The sequence below is a fragment of the Mesocricetus auratus genome, unplaced genomic scaffold (genome assembly GCF_017639785.1).
Source record: "Mesocricetus auratus isolate SY011 unplaced genomic scaffold, BCM_Maur_2.0 Super-Scaffold_100024, whole genome shotgun sequence".
NCBI lineage: Eukaryota > Metazoa > Chordata > Mammalia > Rodentia > Cricetidae > Mesocricetus > Mesocricetus auratus.
This window is the reverse complement of record NW_024429205.1, coordinates 29,026,787-29,053,719: the sequence shown is the minus strand read 5'-3', so window position 1 is coordinate 29,053,719 and position 26,933 is coordinate 29,026,787.

Here is a 26,933-nt window from a genome sequence, read left to right as displayed (position 1 = left end):
AATGGAGAAAGAAGGAAAGAAAGAGATATGAGATGAGGACAAAGAGAGAGGAGAAATATGCTGGGGTTGAGCATGCTACATCACCGGCTTTGAAGGTGACTGAAGCAAGGATGCCAGTGGCTGCTAGGAGCTAAAGATGGCAAAGAAAATAATTTCCACAGAGAGCTGTCTGAAAAAGACTGTAACCCGAACAAAAGCTTTAAAATCTTATTTATTTCTATTTGGCAGCATTGAAGATTGACTCTTGGGCCTCATGCCTGTGAGGCAAGAGTTCCACCCACTGAGCTGCAGTCCAGCCTTGGCATTGGAAAACTCATATAGACTTCTGTAAGAATGACTCTGTGTTGGCTTAAACTAAAAGCTTAGTAGTACCTGTCTATAGCAGCACTAGGAAACAGATACCCAGACACTTAGGTGCCTAAGCCTAGTGGCAAGTGGTCAGCGGCTTCAGTTGATACAATGTCAGCCTAGTTTTGTCTGGAACATTTCTAAGCCTGGTTCCCTGGCCCTTCTAAAGACTTTTAAACTATTATATCATTTAACAAACTTGTTTGATTTCTAAATTGTTTTAGATACATAGGTCACATGGTTTACAAGAAGGAACCCAGGTAACTTCACTCCACAAACCCCACCCATTCACATAAAGACTGATGACTGGATCCCCATCCTTTGCTGTTTATTTTGGAGTGATCTCTAAATCCATAATTGTGCCCTGCTCTCTGCTTCCCCCCAGCTTACTGTTCTGTGAACAGGCTTTCTCCATATCCTTATGACTGACTTTCCTGCCTCTGCTTTCTTCTCGCTCCAACTCTCCTTCTACTTCCCGTTGTACTGTCAGCTCCTTGAAACCCAAGCAGTGCTCTTTGCTGCTCTATTAGAAGGATGTCAGCGGTGTCTATTACCAACAAGACAAAGTCTGTAGGCTTTCGATGGCATGGAAGGACCCTAATGACCGTGTCTGGCAGATTTAGACAGTCATTAAGACCAAATCTTTGGTGTCAGTGATGTCTAGTACACCCCTAGACCTGGGATAAGTTCTTGAGTCATACAGAGTCTCAACCAGTGACATCACTTCCCTCATTTGTAAGGTGGTGATTTTTTTTAAAAATCCTTCTTTATAGTGTTGTCATGAAAGTGAGTGAGGTAATGAAGAACATGCTTAGTCTTGTGCTTGATATATGCATAGTAGGTCTTTAATTATATGTGTGGATGCATGCGTTCATACATGTGTTTCACTAACCTAATACTCCCCACAGCATTCACCAATACATCTTTACCATTAAAACCTGTCTGTTGTTGTGATAAAACTTGGTGAGGAAGGGCCTTCTTTCATCTTGATCTTTGTATTACAGTCTGTTGCCAAAGAAGGTCAGGGCAGGAACTCAAGGCAGGAACCCGGGAGCAGGAACTGAAGCACAAGCCATGAAGGATGCTGCTTCCTGGGTTACTCCTCCTGCCTGGCTCAGCCTGCTCCCTCGTAATCCCAGGACCACCACCAGGTCAGGGGCGGCACCACTCACAATGGGTTGGGTCCTCATATATCAATTGCTAGTTGAGAAAATTCCTGACAGTCTTGCCTACAGACCTATGTTGTGGAGGCATTTTTCCCGATTGAAAGTCACTCATCCCAAATGACTATAGCTTGTGTTAAATTGACAAAAAAACTATCCAGCACAAAGCCCTCCCTTCTCTCTGGCCTGGTAAGCTCTTACAAGTTTAAGCTTAAATGGTTTCCACTTGTGGAATAGACACAGGAGGTCATTGCCTCCCTGGTGGCAAACCCTTGGCTCTACTTCAAAGATTTGTGTAAAAGTCATTTTCTATGTCCAGAGTCTTTTTCATCTGGGAGTCACTAAAGTCCAGTGTGGCATCTAACATACAAGAGCACTTAATAAATGTCAGACAGAAGGAGCAAAGGACCGGCCAGGATGAAAAGGCCAAAGTTCACACTTGAACTAGGACATGGCCGAAGAGCAAATCTATGTAGCTGTTCAAAGGAGACGTCAAGGAAAAGTACTTAAAGACGACTGAAAATTACATAATGTGTGGGAAAGAGCAATAACTTTACCAGGAATTTTAAAGTACAGAAAATGAATTTTTAAACTTTTTTTTTAAAACAAGGAGATTGAGCAGTTGCTAAGAGCAATTATTTACTCAAGAAGCATTTCAAGTATTGGACAAGGCAAAGCGTCTGTGAGAGAAATCGATACCAAATGAAGTTCTACCCCAAAAGAAGACAGAGCCTCAGAAAGGATGCTAACAAATGGAAGAGGACTGTCAGAGCACGACACTGTGACGTCTCTGTGTACAGAGAGCAATGCGTGAATGACAGCTGATGGTTATTCTCACCAACACCATCAAGAGGTTTCAAGCTATCTCATGAGTCAAACTGATAACTAAGACCGATGAGAAAAGGGTTATTTATTTTTTAGAGTTACTTCGGCTCTCAAAGTAAATATGTAAACCTAGATGTAACCTTTCCCTGGTTCCTTCAGGCATTATGAACTGACAACTCACACTGCATGCTTTCTCACCGGTAGGAGCCATGCCTATCTTTCTCGATTTTTCCATAGGTGGAAGTTGCAGTTAGAAAAAATGGTCAGTTCTGTTGATATTAGCAGCCAAACCACATGTAGGAGTCAAGAGGCACCATGACACTTGGATGGGGTCACCAAGGCCATGGAACTATTCTAAGAACACAACCTAGGAGGGTCTGATCTTGGTTGTCTCTAAAGTAAAGCCATTCCTGCTTTGGATTAGAAACTGATTTGGATGGAAACCAGCTGATATATGGACAATCTGATGGCTTCAATGGGCCTTTCAACCTTTGTAATTATCTCCTTCCTAAAGTAAATGTTAGTATAACCATTGACATTTGATAAGTCACTCTGTGCTACCCAAGACAGGGGAAAGATAAACTTTTATTGCTATTGAGTAGTTAATTTGCTTTTCTTAGCACAATCATTCTTTATTGTTTTGATGTGTAGAAGTACATATATGTAGTTAATTTGGCATAGTTACATATGTCCTTAATGCATGTGTGTGTCTTCTTTCTCTGTGCATGGTTTAGTGCATTCATAGCATTCCTAGAAGATAAGTACTGACTTTCTCTTGCAAATCTGAAACTCAGAAGGTGGCAGTGCAGAGAGAGAGAGAGAGAGAGAGAGAGAGAGAGAGAGAGAGAGAGAGAGAGAGAGAGCCTGCAGTTTTGCTGAGACTGATTGTATCAGCATCGTGAAGAGTATCACATCTCAATTTAGCAAGAGCAAAAAGATTGCCAAAAGATAAACAACCCACATCACTTTCTCTATAAGAAAACAGCCTGTCAGAATTACACAGAAATAAAACTATAACTGGGGGGCCATGACCATTTATAGCCATTAATTTCTCCCATCCCCTTTGAAATGGCCCGGGGGAAGAGGCAAGTGAAAAGGACTTCACGAAGAGAGACGTGGGTAAACCGGGGACTCCTGCCAGCTCTGCAAAATCCAAGTCCATTGGCAACTAGACAAGGGACAGATTCCAGGCCCTGAAGCAACCGTGCACATCAGAGGAATAGGCCTCCACTTGGGGCCCCAGCTAATCCTGCGGTCTTCCCTGGCAGACAGTTCTGCCTTGAGGTCAGCCAACTAACACTTGGCAAAAGCCAGCTGGGGGAGCAGCCCAGCCAAACTGGTACCCACACACTGCTACTGAAAATGTTTCAAGGACCCCAGAACATCTCATTTACTCTTTCAGCAAGAGAAAATGTTCATGTCCTCCTTCCTCCTTTCAGAACAGGAGACACTGACTTCCTGTTTTTGTTTTAAGATTGGTCAGTAAGTGTCTCCCCACCCCCTGGACATTATCAACTTATGTTGGAAGTCGATTGAAACATTTTAACTTCATAATCAACAAGCATTTTCCAAACACTCATGGTGTTTAGGTTCAGGAAGGAAAAATAAAAAAATGAAAAGTGTTTCACTAGATTACGTTTCCTAACCAGGGTCAGGTGCCATGGCAGGCACACTCCATCTTCATTTGACTCTCAGAACAATCCAGGAAGGTGTGTGTTGCCATTCCTATCATATGAGAAATGAAGCTGGGCACAGGAGAAAGTGTGGGAGTTGGTAGAGCTGAGGCTGAGAATATCAAGGTTTGTGAAGTGAGTTGACCCAGTGGTGGACGGGGATTTGAGGGCTGCTGTGAGGATCATAGGCCTGATCAGATGTAAAGAAGCATATAAAACACTGATTAAAACAAGAAACAAAAAATTAAGCAATGAAAATGCTGACTAGGAGGCAAGCTGCCATTCAGTGAAGACTGTGGCAAATGCCATGAAGATCTAAGTGACACAGAGATATTTGTGCATTCATATTGCAAGAATGAAACCAACTGTAATAAAACTATTTGAAATGCAGTTTTTTAATGGTTACTTCTGGGGAAGGTAGGCCAACAAAAGGATGCAATTAGCTTGGAATACACTTTCTGGGGCCTTAAGCTGCGTTTGAATGTTCTATTCTTGAAGGATTTTGTAAGGCTTGAAATCTGTATATCAGTTTCACAATCCCTCTTGGTTCATGGTGTTCTTAGATTCTTAACAACTTATTCAGCATCCCAAGACAAAACCAAACAGTTTGTCTTTTATCTACTAAGTAACTATATCTAAATAACTTCAAAGTAGGAAGGAAAAATGATGTCATGCCCCAGTGAGTTCACTTTGGTGTCTGGGGTGCTTCAGCATGCAGACTGGGGACCACAACAGTACAATATCAGCTGCCATCATGTGTGTAAAATATTCCATAATAGGTGTATGATGTATATATACATATATTGACTATAATAAGGACTTGATCCATGGAAAGGCCAATGGGGACAGAAAGGAGGTATAGGATCTTATTGTTTGGATTGGGGTGGGGAGTCAAAGATCTCATTAGAATTTTACCTTTTCGATACTCTTTTAAAAAGTTAACTTGAAGAGAACTTTTTGCTATGTTTTATAAACAAGTACCTTTCCCTACTCATTTACAGATGGAGAGAATGAAGGCAGAGAAAGGAAATCTTTAAATCAGAAAAATCAGGCAATTATTGGAGCCAAGTTACAGAAAGTCCAGGAGCACAGACCAAGACGGATGGATGCTCTTACGTCTCAGGTGGGGAAACAAGAGTAAATGAAGGCCAGAAGCAGAGAGATGTTTGTACCCCTCAGGGTCTGCTCTGATCTCATTCTTTTGCTTTAGAGCAAGCGAGGGGAGTCACATAACTTTAACAGCCATGTTATAATAGTAAAGGAGAGTTCAAGTGCAGAAAAGCTCTCCAGTGAACAAGGCTGAGGGAGGGCACAGCCTCATGGTTAGATGGATTAAACAGCATAAGCCTCCCTGCCACCCTTCTGAAGTTGTGTGGACACAGAGCAAAACAGCTATGGGCATGTCATCATGTGTGTGGTTCCTGACCTCAATGTTAGCCTTCTCCCATGAATCTTGTTACTTCAGATCTCCTTCCACGTCCTTGAGTCAATTTACTTCACCTTCAGCAAGTCTCTATTGAACCAGGAAAAGCAATACCAACATTACACTCAGGCCACTGGAGTTTAGGGATGCTTTCAAGGTGGAAACACAACCCAGAGTTTGAGTTTGAACAGACAGAGAGGAAGGTGGAGTCTGGGGATGGGCAGGTGGAGTTTAGATATGGAGAACAATGGGGACAGACAGGCTGGAACAGACAATGGGCACCTGGCCTGACGATGGAGAGGTTAGGCAGATAGACTGGGTTGAGAGATCTAGGCTATGCACAAGGACTTCACCCAGAAGTCACTGAGAAACAGAGTCCTCAGTGCAACTGGAGCATGTTGCTAGCAACAGTAAACCTCTGAGCTGTAGTTGTATGAATAATGGATCAGAGGCAGAGGGAACCCATGACAGGAAGAATAGTGAGGAGGCATTGCAGTAATCCAGGCATGATGTGATGAGGACTAGAGTTATGGCAGAGGACCAAAGAAATTAGGAAGGATTCCATAGGAGGAAGCTGATTGGTCAGAAGAGCTATGAGAGATGGATAAGCTTTGAGCAAGGTTGCTCTGTTGGAAATATTTCCAAAGTGTATAATTTATTACTTATCTCCAGATACTCATGCACTCTCCCATGTCATTACCTAACTAATTTATAATCCAGGAATTCATAGTCACTTTATCCATCACACTCTTTCTTCATGTATTGTCACAAGCAGATTAACTTGACCCTTTATAAAAGTCTTTATGTTATCACCACGTGCAATTAATTTTCAAAAACCAAAGCATAAGGAATTACTAGAGAAGTGCAGAATGGGTTAGTAAACGTTAACTCAGTCTGCCCAACTAGGATATAGGCAGTAATGCCTCTGTAGAACAGCTCAGGCCATGTGCGTGACAGTGTGAAGTACTTCAACTAGGAGCCAATTCAACTTGCACCTTTACGATGGAACATAGTTATATCCATTGGGAAAGAAGTCGTCCCGTTACAACAAAACAGTTATTCTGCACTGAATATCTTAATACATAGAATCTTTTCTAGAATGTTCCTTTGAGGTTCAATATGTAAATCAAAGTGCTGAATTTTCAAGTGTAAATAAAACAGACCATAATATGTATAAATATATACAGGTGAATTAGGAAGTGGACAATATAAATGGAATAGGAGAGAACCATAGCTTTATCCAAGCTCCAGAGGAGCAGGGATTCAATTGCCTTTGCTGGAAAATTGCCCTTCCCTGAGCTGCGCAGGGGTTGCTGCTATGGTAACTTGGTGCTGTTGCTTTTGATTAGACTATGATTGCCCCACCAGATACCCACAAAGGCAGAATGTCTCTTTAAGGACAATATGAGGCAGTTGGAAGCCTGTGAGGAGCAGGTGACAGTCACCCTGGTAGGTTTCCTTTAAGCCATTACATGTACCCTGCATAACAGATGCCAGGTCCCCATTCTGTTCTCCATGGCAGGTTCTCTACATTTACAGACCTGGTTCTCAACTGGCATCAGTTCCTCTTCCCATGCTTTTCTTCTGGAGGCTCATGACATCAACTCCATATTCATTTGTCTGTCTTCTCTATAACTGAAGGCAAAATGTGCCATTTCAGTGTTGACTTGGGCCTTCTTGGTGACATCTGACACTCTGCTTTGAAATACTTTCTACTCTCAAAAGAATTTTTTAGCTATTCCATAATAAACTAGTGATAACAACAATCTACCTTTGATTATTTAAAACATATATATATATATATATATAAGTGTTTTGCTTGAATGTATGTATATGCAATATGTGTGTGCCTGCTGCCCATGCAGACCAAAAGAAGCCTTGAATCCTCTGGAACTAGAGTTATAGATGGTCGTAAGCCACCACGTGGAAGTTGAGAATTGAATTCATGAGCCCTGAAGAGCACAAGTGCTCATTTACCACTGAGCCGTCTCTAATACCCGTGTCTTAATACACACTCTGGTAAGATCTTCTTTGGGATAATTTGTTCATTTAACTAACATTTAGTGAGAACCCAGTAAGTGCTGAGCACTGTGCTAAGTGCTGGGATTCTACTCTCGTGTCTTAAATATAGAATGTGCACGTCATAAGAATCTGTGTAGAGGCTGTTAGGGATTTTCTTTTTTTATTTTCTAGTATCTTATTGATAATTTTTCTCTATTTTTGATTTAAATTAGAATCAAGCTTGCTTTACATGTCAATCCCAGTTCCCTCTCCTCCTCACCTGACCCCTACTAGTCCCCTATCTCTTCTCCTTTCTGCTCCCCAGGAAGGGCGAGGCCTTCCATGGGGATCTTCAAAGTCTGTCATACCCTTTGGAGCAGGGCCTAGACCCTCCCCCGTGTGTCTAGATTGGGAGAGTATCCCTCTGTGTGGAATGGGCTTCCAAAGTCATATGAGGGAGATAAATACTGATCTACTACCAGAGGCCCCAAAGATCGCTGACACTCATGTTCAGGGGGTCTGGATCAGTCCTATGCTGGTTTCCCAGCGATCAGTCTGAGGTCCGTGAGCTCCCCCTTGTTCAGGTCAGCTGTTTCTGTGGGTTTCTCCAGCCTGGTCTTGAGTCCTTTGCTCATCACTCCTCCCTCTCTGCAACTGGATTTCAGGCGTTCAGCTCTCTGTTTAGCTGTGGGTGTCTGCTTCTGCTTCCATCAGCTACCGGATGAAGGCTCTAGGATGGCATATGAGATAGTCATCAATCTCATTACTGGGGTAGGGTATTTAAGGTAGTCTCTCCACTATTGCTTAGATTGTTAAATGGGGTCATCCTTGTAGATCTCTGGACATTTCCCTAGTGCCAGGCTTCTCTTTAAACTTATAATGGCTTGCTCTATTATGGTATCTCTTTTCTTTCTCTCCTCTATTCTTCCCACGACTCAACCTTCCTGCTCCCTTATGTCTTCCTCTCCCTTCCTCTTCTCCCCTTCTCTTTTTCTCCTAGCTCCCACTACCCTCCCTGTAGGGGTGAGTGGGCTCTCCCCTACACCTCCCCGCATTCTCCCAAGTTGCTCAGAAGATCTTGTCCCTTTCCCCTTCTCCGGGGGACCATGTGTGTCTCTCTTAGGGTCCTCCCTGTTTCCTATCTTCTCTGACAGTGTGGATTGTAGGTTGGTAATCCTTTGCTATATGTCTAAAATCCATATATCAGTGAATACGTACCATGTTTGTCTTTTTGTGACTGGGTTACCTCACTCAGGATGGTTTCTTCTAGTGCCATCCATTTGCCTGTGAATTTCCAGATTCCATTGGTTTTTTTTTCCGCTGAGTAGTACTCCATTGTGTAAATGTACCACAGCTTCTCTATCCATTCTTCAGTTGATGAGCATCTAGGTTGCTTCCAGGTTCTGGAAATTTGGTGTCCAGTTTGAGAGATATGATGAAGTCCTGTGTATTACTGACATGAGCACAGCCATGTCCAGGACCCTAATGCCCCAATTACTTGGGAATTGGCACAGTCTTCCTCTGGTGCAGATGTTGACACTGTACAGAAAGCAGCTTCCTTCTCTTGGAAGTTTACAGCCTGAGACTCTCCCCCCCTACAGAACTCTCCCAGGCAGACTAGCTAACCTCTCCTTCCATGTCATGCTTAACAAACACTCTGAGCTTCTAGGTTGTGGCGTAGTATATGCATCCATCAGAGTGAGCACAGCTCATGGAACTGAAGTTTTCAGCACATGTGCTTGTGTGTTTCTTCTTTTTAATTCTTCCATCAACCCAGTAAGGTTTCCAGGGCTGAGCCATGCTTGATACAACATCCAATCTCAGTTGAAAGTAGACAAAAGTAACATCAGTTGTGTTTGACTATTAGTGATAATCCATCTTCTTAATAAACTTCATTTAAAGATAAATGCAACAAATACAAACATAAACTTTGAATCATACCCCTATACCCCTGCCATGTCTGCTGGAGATGTTTTATAGATGAGGTTAGACCAAGATGCTATCCTAGAATCTAACACAGAAGTTGTGGATACTTCCAAGACTGAGCTCAATTGCAAGAGCCCCCAGAAAGGGCTTAAATGGGAAAATTAGGAGTTAGAACCCTCCCCCTGCTGCTCTCCTATAGCTCCATACCTGTCTTTTGTGTCCTCTTTCAGTCTGAACACACTTGCTGATTATTTGACTTTAATGAGCTCAGTAGTATGTTAGGTTTCTAGGCATATGCAAAAGAAGCGACTTCATGGTCATTTCCAAAGAGACGCTCAGCAGGGTGAGAAAGGTGGGCAGAGCTGCTGGAGGCCACACTAGTTAGAGTAGGTCCCACACTGTACAATCCTCAGGGGGAACAGCCACCTAATCTCAGTGCTGCTTTTTGTCCACCTTCCCAGCCTCCCCTAGGAAGGCTGGCTAACGCTATAGTATATTCTAGGTCTCCCAATAGGACCCCACTTCAGGGAAAAGGGGTGCTGTGGACCAGAGCATCAAATCTCAATCCAGTGAGGACTGGGAAGCAGTTGGAGAGCTAACAGAGGTGCCCATTGTGAAACCAGGGCTGGAAGCTGTCTCTCAGTGAGTTCACGGAAGGACATCACATCGAAGGCTTACATAAGGGTTTGCTCTGTGGTCACTTCCAAATTAGGCAGCCCAGCTAGCCTGGGAACCCAGGAATGCAGCAGGAGAAAAAGGAATATCCCGAAGAGGGGCTAAGTTGCTCTCATCCCATAGCCTAGAAAGGAAGTGTCATAGCTCACTTCCGTTCTCTCTCTGCCCAAGATTCTGGTGGCCTCTTCTTCGAAAACTCATGACCAAATGTGCATTTTTAAAAATCTTATTCTGACAATTAATATATTTATCTTTGTTAAAATCACTAAGAAAGTATATTTATAGCTTCATGACTTTTTATTCTGCTCATAGGCTGTGACAGAGAATGCTGTTCTAGGCTTATCACTAATGCCCATGAGTAAATCACAGCGTGTTTAGATTTCACTGAGAATCAGGAAACCAGTCTTAGGCAATAATGGCCACTGATTAATAAACTGATATTGCCAATGCTCATGAGTAAATCATAATTTGTTTAGATTTTATTGAGCATCAGGGAGCTAGGCTTAGCCAGCAATGCTGTCCACTGGTTGGCATTTATGGTTGGATTTAGAAATATTCTAGAAAGTTCTATTTTAAATGAAAAGTCACAGACTATAAAGGAGAGTCTATTTACTTCTATTATTCTGCCAAGTGGACATAGAATTAAACTGATTCCTAATAACTTAGTTATATCTATAGATAAGTACAGCGATTCTCAACTTCCCTAATGCTGACACCCTTTAATACAGTTTCTCATGTTGTGGTGACCCCAAACCATAAGATTATTTTTTGTTGCTACTTCATGACTATTATCTTGCTACTATTATGAACTTTAATGCAAATATCTATGTGAGATGCTCTCTCACCCTGAACTCTTGGGGGAGGGTCTAGGCCCTGCCCTGTATGAAATGACAGACTATGGACACCACCATGGAGGGCCTCACCCTCCCTGGGGAAATGAGGGGATAATGGAGGGTTGGGGGGCACGGGAGAAGGAGAGGGAAAGGGAGAGGGACCTGGAACTGACATGTGAAGCATCCTTGTTTCTAATCTAAATTTAAACTGAAAAATAAATAAAAAACAAAACCAAAAAATGCAAATATCTATGTTTTCTGATGGTTTTAGCGGACCCCTGTGAGTCATTTGACCCCCAAAGGGGTCATGACCCACTGCTTTGAGAATTGCTGGGTAAGTGCGTTTCTTAATCCTCATCAGAGAAGTTTTTATTTTACTTGCATCAAATAGTGATTAACATGGAGACCCATAGCCAGTCAAGATGAACGAGAATAAGAAACTGTAGAACAGTCAGCTCCAAGTGGGGCATCTATGTGATCTGTGTGACATATACAAGCTCTCCCAAGGATCAGGGATCACAGTAAAGAGTGGACTGAAAGAGGCAGTGATTGGCTGTGAGGAAACAGTATTTGGGCACAACAGGGAAGTTCCACAGATGAGTGCAGTGGTTGTACAAGAGCTATGCAAATCCAGGTGAGATAAAACCCCGGCACAGAGGTGGAAGTGGTGAGCTAAGTCTCACCTTAGCTGGGGAGTTATTGGCAAGGATAGCTGCTGGGAGAGGCGCAGGCAGTTTTCTTTAAGGATGTGGCTCCTAGTAGGTTCTGTGGATGGCCACACACTCAAGGCAGCACAAACTGGACAGTGTGTGTGTGTGTGGTGTGTGTGATGAGGACACAAAATTGAGTGGGTATAGAGTGGGAATCGATCTGAGAGGGGTTGGGAGAGAAAGTCAAATACGATTGAAACACATTACACGAAAGTCTCTAAGAATTAATAGTTTAAAAATAAAACAGAACTTTCATTCATGAATCAACAATTCACTGTTTGATCTTAAGATATGCACCCACATATTTTACATTTACATGGAAACTCAAGGACAAAGAGGTTCTGGTCTTTGGGTTTACAGAGTGTGGTACCTAGTAGGTTAGCAGAGGGGAGATGCAATCTGAGCACGCATGAAACATGTCAGAACTCCAAGTGAACCATCTTCTGGTTCACTTCGTGCCTCGGTGACACTCCTGTCTTGGCCTCCAAAGAGTGTGAAGGAGTTTGCACAGGGCAGAGCCTTTGTGTCTTTGAATCATTAAGAAATGGCGAGTCATTCTGCCAAAGCAAGGAACACCACATATCTGAAGAACCCGGGGAAACAGCCTGGACGCCTGACCTAGAAGACTCATGTCTAGCTTTTCTTCCTTCATTGGCTTGCCACACAACTGCCCACCAGGTCCCTGTTCCATGCAAAATAGCTCCTCAGACCAAGACACATGATGACCAGTAGAGCTTGTCTGGAACAAATGTCCAAAATAATTCAGGAGCTTTTATTAACTAATTTTGTTAATTAATTTCTTTCAACTAAGGCATATTTATTGGTCATCTGATAAGTAGCAGGCCCAGTGGTAGAAAAATTGGCATACCGCTTACTGTTGAGTGAGTTGGGTACAGGGGTGTTTGCTGGGAACATCAGGAGATTACTGTTCACTGTGACAAGAGCTCCAATATCAGGGTTCCAAGAACTGTGAGAGGGGCACCTGGCTTTAAGCGGCATGGGTGGGGAAGAGAGGTGTACAGACCGAGTCGGAGTTGTTCAGGTAAACTTCACACTGTGCGGAGGACACTCAAGGCAACTTCTTGTAAGCAGGAGGAAGTCTTCTGAGTTCCAGTACAGGAAGAGGCTGCGTAAACCTGGCACACTGGGTGTGAGGGGCACACATGGAGACAGGTTCCCAAAGGGACCGGTGAGGGGTGTATTTAGGACCCTGGGAGAACATTCGGGATTAAGTAGAAAAGTGACATGATTGGCTTTACAAGTGAAAGTGTCCCTTTGTCTGCAAGGCAGAGTGAGTTCAGGTTGGATGAGTGTGGACAGGGAAGTTGGCAGACCAACCAGCAGAGACCTGTGACAACACAGCTGGAAATCAAGGGGTGATGAAGTGGGCTCCAGGCCCTGGCTCAAGGCACCCATCCCGACTCCCTTCTGAGTGTGAGCCTCGGGACTCCTAGGTGTTTCAAGGTCGGACCATTGCTTCCACAGTCAGAGTTCTGCTCAAGTATTCTCTGACTCCCTTACAGGCCCAGGCATGGCTGAGATTTTAGAACAAGGATGGAGACAGAGAAAGGAACAGAAAGCGGCCAAGAGAAGCAGAGCTGTTGCTTGCAAAGGCTGCTGTTCCATCCACCCTCCAGCAGTTACTGGCTGGCAGATACATTATAGGTCAAGGCCTTGGGGGGGGGCTGTTCCACTTCTTCCTAATTTCTAGAGTGCCTTAATAAATGTCATTTTATCTCAGGAAATGTGTCTGGAATTTTGCAGACGCACCATGCCCAGGGCGACTCTGACTCTGTGAGAGGCTACATACACACTGACCCTGACGTCCAGGTCATTGCTGGGTCTCCTGCTAAACCCAGACACTCCCTGGCTATGACACAGTGACTAAGTCACGGAACTTGGAGGCATTGGGTCCAGTAGACCTGTTTTCTTGATTTGGACTCTGAAGGAGGAAACCTTGTTGCTTCTCCTGGCTCTGTCACCATCCTCCCTGGATATAAGCCTACAGCTTCCCACTCAGTGTCTCTGCCCTCAGATAGGCTAACTAGTACCCCACCCTGACATCTGGCTGTGCAGCAGGAATGGTGTGTGTTGGACAGAGCAGTTCAGAGCTCAAAGGCCGAGGCAGAGAAGGGGAGGCAGCTTTTCTGGCCAGAGTTCCACCTAGCGGCTTTGAGCCAACATTTCTTTTCCTTCCTCTTACAAACAGCCTGCTCGACAACAAGACTTAGCTGGAGAACTAATTTGCATAATCAGGACTCAGGTAACAGAGGTGAGAACTGAGGCTTGGGACCCAAGTGATGTGTTGAGTCCAGGAGCCCTGCTACCTTGTGTGGGGTTTTGATAGGAGATTTGGGAGCATCTTCACTGGCTCCTGACCATGAACTTGGGAACTTCAACAATAAGCATTGCTCCTGCCAAGAAAAGCTGGCAGACATCCCTGGAAGGCAACACCCAACTGCTTGAATCTTTGGCAAGAGCCACAAGGCAGGCAGGAGCTCTGAAACACACAACAGGCTGATGAGTACCCAGTGTTCATTAAATTCCTGGGGGTTAACTTATTCTGGATTTACATCTTGCATGTTGAATTAAATAAGGGTAGACCTTCTATAATGTAGTGCTGAACAATGCGCACAGATATAGTGGGCAGGAAGAAAGGGAATATGAGTGACATATGCTTGAATGCCATAGGTCATATAAAATCGTATTTGTGCATGGAAAGATGAAGTTTGAAGCAAAATAGAACCAGCTGGCTTCTTCTGAGCCACTGGTTGATAGGCCCCAGTACAAATATTTACATCTTGTTCACTGCTTGACCACTTGGTCAAGGGACAGACATCTATAGGGTGTGACTTCCTGCCCTGGTCTGGACAGACATTTGTGGAACACAAGGGGGAAGGTCACAGTGTCTTCCCTTAAGGAGCTCATCTTGAGACTTGAACCTGTAGACATGGATGCTTCTGGAACTCTGCTTCTGTGCACATCACCCATATGGCCAATCTCAACTGATTACATTGTTGAGTTGACCCAAGCACTAGAAACAAGGGTTTTTGTAAGAATTAAATAACCCAGTTGTTTTTTAAAACTCTCTATATAATAATTCAATAGAGAGATTCTTCTGAAATATTTTCTGTAGAAGGCTAAGGAAATCACATACAACCCAATTATCACTCTCAACTAGGACATCTAGGTTTGAGGTCTGGCCCATCTGATGTTATTTCTGCTGTGTGCCTTAATTTCACCACTAGTACACAGAACGTAGGAATGACAAAACTGTAAAAGAGTAAAAATTAGACAAAAAGGAAAGGTGTTAATTATCATATTCATATTATGATATCACACTAATAGTAAGACACTGCACTAATTCGGCATAAGCATAATACAAAGTTATAATATACTTAGCTTGAGCATGTACTCCCTTGTCAAATAATAAATGCTGAAAGAATATTAGTTTCTAATTTTTTTTCATACCAGAAGTTGCTTAAAAACCCACACCAAGCTAATTTAGACTTCAGGACATTTGACAGAAGATGGACTTGTAATGGAGGAGTGCTGGAGTTGGGATCCCACTGCAGAAGGAAGTTTAGCATCCAGGGTGTTCTGGGTTGACGTGGAAGGAGGAAAGCAGAAGAAACCAGACAGAGAAGTGGAGCTGATGGCTTCAGTAGTGGACAGCAGTCACTGAGGAGACTCATAGCTTTGGAGCTAGAACAGCTCTTCAGAGACATGCAACATAACCTGTGGAGTCTGATTATGGTTGCTTGCATGTGTCAAGTTATTTCATGAATCTTGGGATCTTGTCAGTGGCTGTACTCTTGAAGAAAAATGAGTCCCCCTCCTCCAGCAGGCATCAGTTGCCAATAACTCCTTAGCTAGGTGTGGGGACTTGTGGTCCCTACCTATCCGTGTTGGAAAGCTGATTCATTTGATGTTGTACAGATCTTCTGCTGATGACCATAGCTCTGAGCTTTCATGAGTGCGGTGTCCACGTCATGTCTGTAAGACAGCATTTCACAGCATTTCTCATCATTATCCTACAACCTCTCTGTAGAGAGAAGCCTTTTGCTTGCCTGCCGCTTGGTTTTTCCCCACCAGTCGCCTGGGCTCTGCCACGTTGTAGTCCCCAAATAACACACAAGACGCTGTATTAATTATGAAGCTGTTGGTCTTGCTTGTTTCTTACTGGCTAGCTCTGACTTAAGTATTAATTACCCCATAATTGTTAATCTAAGTATTTCTCTTACCAGAGAAGTTTCCTGGGCTTCTTATCCCTATGGCGGTTATGTCTTGACTCTCTGTGTTTCTCCTACCCAGAGTCCTCCTGGACTCCTAGTCCCACCTATCTTGCTTCCCTATTGGCCAACAGTGCTTTATTGACATATACACAGGACTTCCCCCATCACCTCTCTGCTCTCTCGAATTTTGTGATGTTCCCCAAGTCTTCAAGGAGGCTGATGCAGAGATCCAGTTTAGGGTTGAGGATTCTACAGCTATTTATCCTTAGCATTTTGACCAATTATGAGTCTCTTCATTGGTGTGAACTGCAAAAACAATGCTTCTCTGAGCACAGTTAAGATCAGCATTAATCTGCATGCATGAGGCATTTTGACATGTCCATTCAGCAATACAGCATTAATAGACTCTTCCTTATGGTCTATGACCTCCTCAGCTGTGGGCTTCTGACCAGGATTACAATACCAAGTGTGAATTAATTCCTGTGGAGAAGAGCTCAAATCCACTAAAAGAAAAAGGCAGTAGATTATCCCATAACATGGCTGCCACTGTTGCACCAGTGGGCACGTTTTACTTGGCAGGTTAGTATTGTAGCATACAAGGGCCACTGCTGGGTAAGTCCACTGACAGTTTTTCCTCCCCAGCAGCCTACACAGGAACTTGAAGCACTGTGAAAACTAGTCAGCAGGGAGGAAGCTTTCAAGTCAGTTCCAGCTTTATTGCTCAGTGTTTGTACTCAGAGTGTGTAGTATCATTGGTAATATGGTCTCACCATCTATTCCTGGTGGACATCCAAGAGAATGACAATAGTCTGTGTTGTTTTAGGCACCTCTGGGGCTTCTCTGACCAATAAATCATAAGGAGGTATTCCACTCCTGGCACTGGAATCTTTGTTTAATAACCCTTGTCTTTTTGGGAGAGAATTAATCCACCCATACAGGATACTTGTGTTCAAATTCCCTTCAAAATCACACATTTTCACTTATCTTGCAAAGTAGTGAGTTTTCATACGGCTCTTCCTACATCTTTAGTTTTTATGCTATCCCTCTACACACTCCTCTTCCCATATCCCTATCCCTGCTTAACCCGTTCTGCACCCAGAATCCCCCATCTGCTTTCGTATCACACACATTCCGCTATCCCTTACTTACATTAGCGGCTCTTTCCCTCCCACCTCCTATAGGCATCCCCTAGATTCCTACCTCTGTAGGAAAATGTTCTATCCTGTTCTATGTCTTTTTTCTCTCTGACTGAAGAAACAGATAGAAACCCAGGGTGATTTCTCCAACATTAAAAGAAACAAAGCTGAGACTTAAATCTAGCCCTCTCATATCTGGTCCCACATGGCTTAGTGAGTGGGGGGCAGTGGGGGAATAAAGAAGGCTTGTATTCCACAAGATGTCCATCATCCACGACACAGTGCCTTCATCTGTCACTGTATCCCCCCCGTTAGTTAGCAAATACGTCATGTGCTTACTCTTCTACACACAATGATGGCTAAGGCATGAATCTGCTTCTCTCTTAAGTGAACATTTTCCAGACTTCTTTTTCTCCATGGTTTATTTGGAAAATATATAAGATCAGCAGAGGATTCTCATCCTTTAATATGATTGTGATTCTGTCAGATTTCAACTTACGTATGGGCTCTGAGTCAGTAAATCTGGGGTGGCTCTAAGTCTGACTAAGAGAACTTAAGGTATTGATGCTGGACCATTTTGACCAGCAAAACTGTACTCTTCAACAATAATTTTTAGTTTATTTCTTCAGGTCAATGACAGTGTACACTCTTCATTTGGGGTGTAGCTGGATAACTTTCTGCTGTCAGTTACTTCTAAAGCCAGATTGGGCCTCTTGGGATTCCATCCAAGAAGTTTTGGGAACGTTTTTGTAATTTCTACAAGGCTGCTATATCCAACTACCTCCAGTTTGTGAAGAGGTGGTTTATTCATTAATTTTTTAATTTTATTGTCTGTTAAAGGTAGTTTTGGGAAAACATACTGGCGCATATGAACCCTTGCTAATAACAGGAACTAGACCAATAGCTGACCACTGAATTTGCTCAAGATAACAGGATTGGGATTAGAGGCCATCCCCATGGAATCTCTTCAGTCACCTTGGCCAAAGTCAACAGGGAAATAAGGAAAATTTCTGAAATTAGTATGTAACTTTCCTGAATGCTATTTATGTGACTACCAACCACTATGTTTAAATGCAATTTCTTTTTTTTTTTTCAGTTCAACAGTTTCTATTGAAGCTACTAAATTACAGTTTTTGTACATGCTTGTTTCCCTCACATATGTAGGTGTCAAACATGTTACTAACCTACCATTTGGCATATCTTCTAGGACACTGAGGTTCATTTCTGGGAGGATCCCCAGTTCAGGGGATGGCTGATGTTAATTCATGGGTTGCTTTTGCTTTTGTCTCAGTAAATGTAGGTTGTTATAGTAACAGAGTTTGAGGGATATATCTCATGGGACAAGTAAAAATTCCTAACATTGATAGCAAAAACTCATAAAGTTCTATATATTAAAATATCCTGTCTGTGACTTATATTGATGACTTCTGTCAGCTCCCCAAAAATCTCACAATGCATTTCACTTTCTCCCTGCTAAAGTAAGTGAACAAGCCACAGGGAGGGCCAAAATAAGAAGATAGCTTATTTCAGACTCTTTAATTAGAGTCTCCAAATCTTAATAAATAAGATTTAGCACATGTAAGTAGCACAAATGTAATTATGTCAGATGCATAAGAGAACTAGGGGTCTGACCTCAGGGAGTGTAGTAGGGGCTGGATGTAGATAAGCAATGACCTGACAAGTAAGTTCGCATCCTGATTAGGATGTAAACTAAATGACAGGAAATGGACTAAAGAAAAATATAGACACTGCCTACTTGGCTAGCTGAGAGAATGACATTAAAACTGAGACCTGGAGGTTGAGAAGGTACAAGAAGGGCACGTTCTCTTTCTCTTGCAAGGAAGATTATGGTCCTGAGAGGAGTGGAATAATTATTGGCTACCTCCCTGGACAAACAGGTTTTCCACCCACTTCTCACTGCTGACAACTAATGTTCAAATGCTACCTCCTTAGCCTTCTTAACCCCAAATGCTGTGAGATTTGTTCCACCCATCTCACGAGCGGAAAACAATTGTGATGTTGAGGCTTAAGTAGAAAATGTCATGCAAGGAAAGATATAACCCTTGGCTTTGCTTCCCCAACAAAAACTTCTTGTTTTTTCATTCAGTGTTTAGTTTAGGGAAAATATGAGACACAAATCCAAATGTATCTCAACATATTAAATATATTGAGCTTGATTCCGTGGTTTGCTTCTGTCTTCTTTACCAGCAATTCTGCAGCTGATGCTGGTACCTTGGCACGGGGGTTGTCTAAGTTTCCCTCCTTGTCAACAGCCTGCATTGTCTGATCTCAGTTTACTAACCCAGGAAGTACATGATCCCTGCGGGTTCCAGAGAAAGGCTCTCTGCTGGGCTCATGGAGTGATGGAGTGGCTTTTTTGTTTGTTATTTTGTTTTGTTTTCTTTTTTGTTTTTTGTTCTTTTTTTTGGTCTGGTGATAGTGGAGTAGAGATCTCACTGAAGCACCTTCTCTAGAATGAGAAGGAGTAATAAGGCAGAGAACATAGGTAAAAAATGTGGAACACCTTCATCCTGAAGGAGGGGAGGAGTCATGAGCTGATTCTGAGTGAGTCCTGTAACAGGGTCCGCCTTCCTAGAATAATTTCCAGTTCTTCTCTTTTGTCCACTGTTCCCTGCAGTTTTGTAGAAGCATCCATCCTTTGTACATGGTGTCAAATATGCTCTACAATGAACTGCAGATCTTGAGAGCGAAGCTGTTATACTTTCACTGAAAATTCATTCTTGCTGTTAATTCAGCTCTAGCTGCTGGGTGGACAATGGGCAAAGTTCAAGAGCACTGGCATTATGGCGCAACAGGAAAGGGAGGCGGGGGCACAGATGGGGTAGAACCATCACAGGCTCACACCAGAGCCATGGGAAAGGGAGACGTGTGTAAAGACAGGGTAAAACAGACACAGGCTCACACCAGAACAAGCCAGTTAGCCACATTGCAGCGCTGATGGTGGAGGAGGTCACGCTTTCACCTGGAGTTAAAGAGTTATTGGCAGTTGATAGTTCTGCTGGGATGTGGCTGCTGGTGGATTGTCTAATACATCCATAACCATAATAACATCCATGCCAATGTAGGAAATTAACAGTAATTAAACTTAGTAGAAAAGAGAGAGAGAGAGACAGAGGCAGAGACAGAGACAGAGAGAGAGGGAGAAAGGGAGGGATGGAGGGAGAGGGAGGGAGAGGGAGGGGAAGGGGGGAGGGATGGAGGGAAAGGGAGGAGGAGGGAGGGAGAGGGAGGGAGGGAGAGGGAAGAAGGGGGAGGGAGAGACAACAGGAAGATGGAAAGGGTATGTTGAGGGGCTCAGGGACAGTGTGGAGGGAGTTATTGATGGATGTAATCAAAATGTATCATATACACATATAAAATTGTCAGAGAGTAAGTAAAAATTACTGCTAAAAATGAACGGAAAGAAAATGCCCTGTGGACCAGGATAATCATGGGAAACTCATGAAGTTCTGTTTACATTATGAGTGACTAAAATCACCTTGCAGAATAGAGGCACCAGACCTAAGCTGTGGCTAAGTTATTGGTTCAAATATGTGCATCAGTGTTATCCAAGGAGCCCCAAAATCTGTGATGTCCACAGAACCCCTATGGGAGCAAACAAAGATGTTTTAGAAGTAGGCTTTTGTAAACAATGATTTTTCTGAGAAACTTCAGAAGAGAACTCCTTCAAAGGGTGAGCTAGTGGTAAAATATTGTAAAACAGAGAGATCAAAACTGTCAATACTAATAAAAATAATCAGATCCCACTCATGGAAGATTTGGAGGTCCAAATACTTCAGAGAGTAGAAGAGTTTCCTGGACACTCAAAAAACACAATTTAAATAGTTGAGGGTAAAAAAGAAGAACTCATAAGCACAAGAAAATAGCAGAACAATGACAAGAGAAGATACAGATATAAAAGAAAAATAGTATTGAAATTACAGACTAGATAAAGTGAACTGTTAGATACCAATGAAGAAAAAGTCAGCAAATTAGGAAATCCATGTGAGAAGTTAGAAAGAATTAACATAGGCAAATAGAGACTGAAACTAATAAACAGACTTTAAAAACACAGGAGGGGGCTAGGAGGTCTAACTTATTCCTAATAGTAATTTCAGGAGGTATCAAGGGAGAGAAGGAGGGAGGGAGGGAGGGAGGGAGAAGGGAAAGAAAGAGAGAGGGAATATTAAAAGCCCCCAATGATTATGATTTTCTACAAACTGAAGGCATGAATCCAGAGACAAGAAATGCAAGTGTTCTAAAGAGCAAAAATGCATTCAGTTATCATCCAGACGCATCAAGCGTGCATCTGAACACAACCGAGAACGAGAAGGTCTTCAAAGCTTCCCCAAGAACATCCCGTTTATCTTAGACAAAGTACTTAGACTTCCATCAGGCTTTCAACAACCATAATGAAGACTGATGAAAATGGAGCAGCATTCCAGTATCTAACCCTAAAACAACCGTACCAGATACACAGTCAAGTAAACTATTCAAGACTGAGCAGGATCCATAGAAGCTTTCACACAAAAGCTAAGTTCAAGACAGAAAGCTACGGTGTGTGTGTGTGTGTGTGTGTGTGTGTGTGTGTGTGTGTGTGTGTGTGTGTGTGAGCGTGGAGAGATGAGTCTGTAGTTAAGAGCACACACTGCTCTTTTAGAAGGCCTGACCTCAGCTCCCAGCACCTGTGTTGGGCCACCCATGTTGCAGACCATGGCACAAGCTCCAGTCATCTCGTTCCCTTTACTGGGCTCTGAAGGCATCTGCACTCACACATGCAGACACATGCACCTACATATGATTAAAAAATAAAATCTAAAAAAGACAGAATTCTGGTGAAAGAATCACTAGAGGATATCCTGTAGGAAGTGGATACGAGGTAAAAGAATAATGGTGTTTGTTGTATTATTGTCTGTATGTTTCTGTTTTTTGTTGTCTCAAAAGTAAAATAAAAATAAAGCATATATGTAGATAGCTTCTATTTGTAGCCTATAGCATAGATGTCTTGAAAATTAAATATTAAACTTGGATTAATTCTAAAGATGATTAGACTTAAAAAAAGGTTAGTCTTAACAAAAAGACTCGTGTGTGTGTGTGTGTGTGTGTGTGTGTGTGTGTGTGTATCTGGGTCTGTGTTTTATAAATTTGAAACAAATGAGGCAACATTAACTGGTATTAGGTCTCTAGGAATTACTCTCTGGCCAAAGTGTGTGAGTTTCAAAATGTTAGGAAGATATACTTCTAGAGGTTATATCTGGCAAGAAAACCAAAAACCATTACTAAAAACATAAAATAAATGCATAAATAAGAAGCACTGAATTCTCTACAAGCAGGGGAGCTGTCTATGCAGAAGGGAGCTGGAGACCCAGGAGCCCCTGAAGAGGACGAGTGAGCTGATATAAATACCAAGCGTCTGCTGCACATACCTTCTCTGGGGGCAGAGGGAAGGACCTCTACGGGACAGTACAAGTTTGTAAACATGAGAAGTTAATGAGACGTTGTTAGGAGAAAGGTAAGAGGAGGGTTTTTGCATGGACAATTGGAAGAGAGGATGGTAGGGTGAAGGGTACTAGGAAAGCCATGTTAAAAAACCCGTGAGGGGTGAAAAGGCACCAATAAAGGGAGCAGTGTTGCACTAGGAGACGAAACACGCTATAAAAATCCCTTCTTAGGAGAATTTTCCAATGAAGAGAGCTTGTAATTCTACCATTTGGCAAAGATTGGAGCCCTCTTTCAGGTTGCCAGGAAAGATGCTTAAATCACATACTTTATGGTTTCCTTCAGTGAAACTTCATGGAAATGGCCAGATACACACAACTGAATTCAACTCTCATGGGCTGAGCGGGATGCTATGTTGGGTCTTGAGTTGTTTCTGGTTCGCCTCTTTCCTGGGGTTCTTGTGTCGTCACTCATTTAAGGGGTGTTATTTATTGAACCTGGCTACCCTGCAAGTGTAAGCCACTTAGTGGTCCTGCTTTATTTTTCTAGGATATCATTCTCTTTGGCAATCATTCTATAGCCCTTCTCTTTGCTTAACCTTCCAACACATTAGCCAACCCCCTTTCAGCCGGTGGAAGAACTTTCGCGGGTCTCACCCATATATCCGTATACCCATGCTTGCTCCCCTCTGTTTACAGTGAAGTAACTAGGCTCCTACTTGCAGCCAGCTCCTCCATGGGGTCATAGTATTTCTCCCTCCTCTCATCAACTTAAACACATGGCTGCAACCATCCCCTCTCTTAACTCGGTGTCTCTCTCTGTACCAGGATCATTCCCAAAGTCACTCAGGTACGTCCTTAACTTCATAGATATCCCTAGTCCACTTCTGTGCCTTGAATGAGGAGCAGGAGGAGCAGGAGGAGGAGGAGGAGGAGGAGGAGGAGGAGGAGGAGGAGGAGGAGGAGGAGGAGGAGGAGGAAGACGATGCCCTAGGACCAGCCTTGGAAACTTTTTCTCTGTCTTCATGCATTTCCTGGGTTGCTTCAGATCATCCTTTTATTTTATTCTTTTTTTCAGGTGCCATCTATTGTTGGTATATTTTATTGGCTTTTTCAAATCTATGGATTCATTCTGCTTTGCTTATTATTTTACTTTTTTGAGCCAGGTGTCCCAGGGTAATTGTGAGGCCATGTCTCTAGCCTCCCCATCTCCCTTTGCCCCTCTCTCCACTCCCTGTAGACACAGTGATCTGAGCGACCTCCCACTCCATCTCACTGCTGGCGATCAGATCAGCCACATCTCTGACTCCCTCCCTTCCTTCTGGGCCTTCTCTCAACCACCCGAGATTCCTTCGAAGACCATCCTGTATGAGACAAAACTCACTCTGCCAGTATCTGATAGGTTTTCTACATTCACACATCTTTGGGACATACAGTTTCTTTGACTTTGAAGACACAGTTTGTCCTCAGTAAAACATAATATAACTTGGACATTACTGATTTGAGACTCATGATAATTCTTTTTAAAATCACTTAAACAAGTACAAACAAGATTTGAGGGGCTGTTTCTGATGAAGGGGACACTGGGGTGGGATTCTGTCTAGTCATGGGTCCACTGTCTAAGACTGTGTGGCATGTGGGTCTTTCTCCTGCCTCCCTGGAGTGAGTTCTCCCCCACGCCAGTGCCTTCTTTGTAAAAATGAGGGTGTTCAATGGGGAAGTCACCAAGTATTCAGCGTGGCAAATGACAACTCGGAGTTTCCACCTCTATTAAACTATTGCCACGACCATGGCACTTGGTTAATGATAATGTGAATTAAAAGTATGCCTTATCCTTGGCTGATGAATACCAGGAGGAAGAATGAGAATACCTCGTGCATCAGAATTAAAATAAGATGATACAGTTTTATACCTTACTCTCATCTTCAGAGGAAGGAACTAAGCTGAAGTTTAGAAAAGTGGGGCAACTTATTCAAGAGCACGCTGTCAGCGAACTGTGGGACTGCAACTTTCCAAGGGTGCCACCAAACTAGACTCACTTCAAAGACAGCTTTCAAGTTATTTTCTCAACGGTAGCCCCTTTAAAGTAATCATAGTATAGATGCCAGAGATGAACGTTTCTCTTCTATTTTTATAACCTTCGAGAAGCTGTTTCCCAGCTCTCGTTGGGTGATGGCTATTCTATTTTGGCAGCTTGATAGTCGATCTATACTGATATGTAAAAGCAGCCAGGATTTAAGCGCTTAAAGATGAATGGTCTGTCCACCTGTGTACACAGCCCAGTGTTTGGACAGGATGAACTATGATTACTTTAAATCAGTGACGGAAGACAGAGCTCACCCATCCCACAAGAACGAAGGCAAGTGGGATCAGAGAATTAACAAAGGGCACCAGAACCCATCCATAAAAAGAGGGTCACAACTATTGCCCGGGTCAATACAATTCACCTTTGGTTTAACTTGCAGAAATCCTATGAAAGAGAATACCTTGGTGTGTGTGCATGTGTGTGTGGCAGGATTGTCTCAACACATCATTCTAACTATAAAGTGATTTCTTCCAGAAGATCAGGGAACCCTTTTCTGAGGAATTTGCTTCCCTGAATTTGACCTTGCTCAGTGACTTTGGAATGAAGAGGAAAGTGACTGAAGACTGAACAAGAAGTGTTTTATTCTTCAGCCAGACTCCGATGAGCCAAGAAATAAGATGATGATGCCTGTTGAGTAAATGCTTGGGAGGAGCCATCCCAATCTAAACAGTTGCAAGAAACAAAAAACCAAGCCACAAGGAATCATGAGGCCACTAGAGGCTTTACACTGTAAAGTCCTCACATGTCTTAGCTAGAAAGGATCTGCCTATCACCTACCAGCCTCCTCCCTTCACTAGCCTGTCTCCAAGTTTACGAAGACTAACCCTACATTAATACACAGATGCCCACAGTGGTCTGTACGGAAGAGGAGACTCCAAGACTTCCATTTTAGATGAGGGAATGATCTATAAAGGGGCCCACAGGCCTGGCGGTGGTTGCCCACACTTTCAATCCCAGCACTTAGCAGGCAGAGGCAAGCAGAGCTCTGAGCTCACGGCCAGCCTGGTCTACAGAGAGAGTTCCAGGACAGTCAGGGCTACACAGAGAAATCCTTTCTCAAGATGACAGTGATTTAGTGCGTCAGGAAGTCAGAGGTAAAGCTATGATGGCCATTTAGAAGCTGCTTTTTCTAGGAAGCACTAACTTCTCTCTTGGGCCCATTGAGGTAACTAAGAAAAGGATGAACCCTGGAACCCCACTCATATTTCTTGTTTATTGTCTACTTCACTTTGGCTCAGATGCCTGCTTGACTCTGTATAGATATGCTGATCACTGAGCAGTGAGTGTCTGCCTAGCTGTCTCTCTGGAAAGCTAGAAGCCCAGAGGTAAATAACTGTCCTAAGTGTTTCTTTCCTTATTTTTGAGTCACCATGCCTTACAGGAATAATAGGACTGAAAATAAATGCTTCTGTGAGAAGCAACTGAAACTACTCAGAAGCAACAGTGAGCCCTCAGAGCCAACAGTCCAGAAAATGAAACGGCGAGCTGAGAAGGTGAAAACCATGGAGGAGTGGATACGTCCCGCAGCAGCAGCTTATCTTGTGAGAACTGTTGTGGGCCCCTCAGGCTATGACAGTGGCTAACAGAATATCAATTATGGACTGCTTAGGACTGTAGCTGAGACGGTGGGGAAGACCACATCTTGACCAAGACTGCTTACTTAGGTACGTCTCTTACCCTCTGCTTTATTCCTTCTCCTGCTTAGCTTTAAAGCTCACATCAATACCCTGAAGATGACCTTGAGGGTCACAGGACCACACCATCACTCTAACTGGCTGCTGTGTTGGGTAGCCAGGCCTAGCTTGTTGGAATTGTGGGAGCTGGGACTTTTGCTGTTGAAATTCCAGCTACAGACCCACAATTGTGTCCTCCGATTTTGGTAACTGACCATTGCCAGTCTCACAGAAAAAGACCCAACACTCAAAGTGAGGCAGTTTCCCACAGTTACTAGTGGAATAATCACGGGAGAAAAGCCATTAATTATCTGCCAGTGCCAAAGTGAGCAGTCATTGCCCAAGAGATGGACCTTGTCACTCTGCTCCCTTTCTTCCTGTCTTTAATTGCTCCAGGGATTTTCTCACCTGCCCTTTCTACTGCTAGCATCAGCAGCTACTGGAGCCTCCAGTAGAAGCCTGAGGGATTCTGTTCAGGGACCTCACTCAGGCGAACTTGGGAGTTTTGATTCTTGAATCTAATGTGGAAAAGAATTTCAGGATGAGTCAGTACGAAGCAGAACTGGGGTTTATTGGGAACAGATTTTTAATGTATTCAAGCACAGTGGCTATTAGAAAGAGAGGTGCCTGGGGAGAAGGGGGAGGCCTGCCCAAGAGTGGACATGAGCGTCTCAAGAGAGAGTCACATTTAAGTGTGGTTATAACAGCCATGTGTGCAACTTTAGTGGCTTCTGAAATCACATCTCCAAAGGTTGCTGAGGAATTTAATGAGATCATAGGGTGGTTCC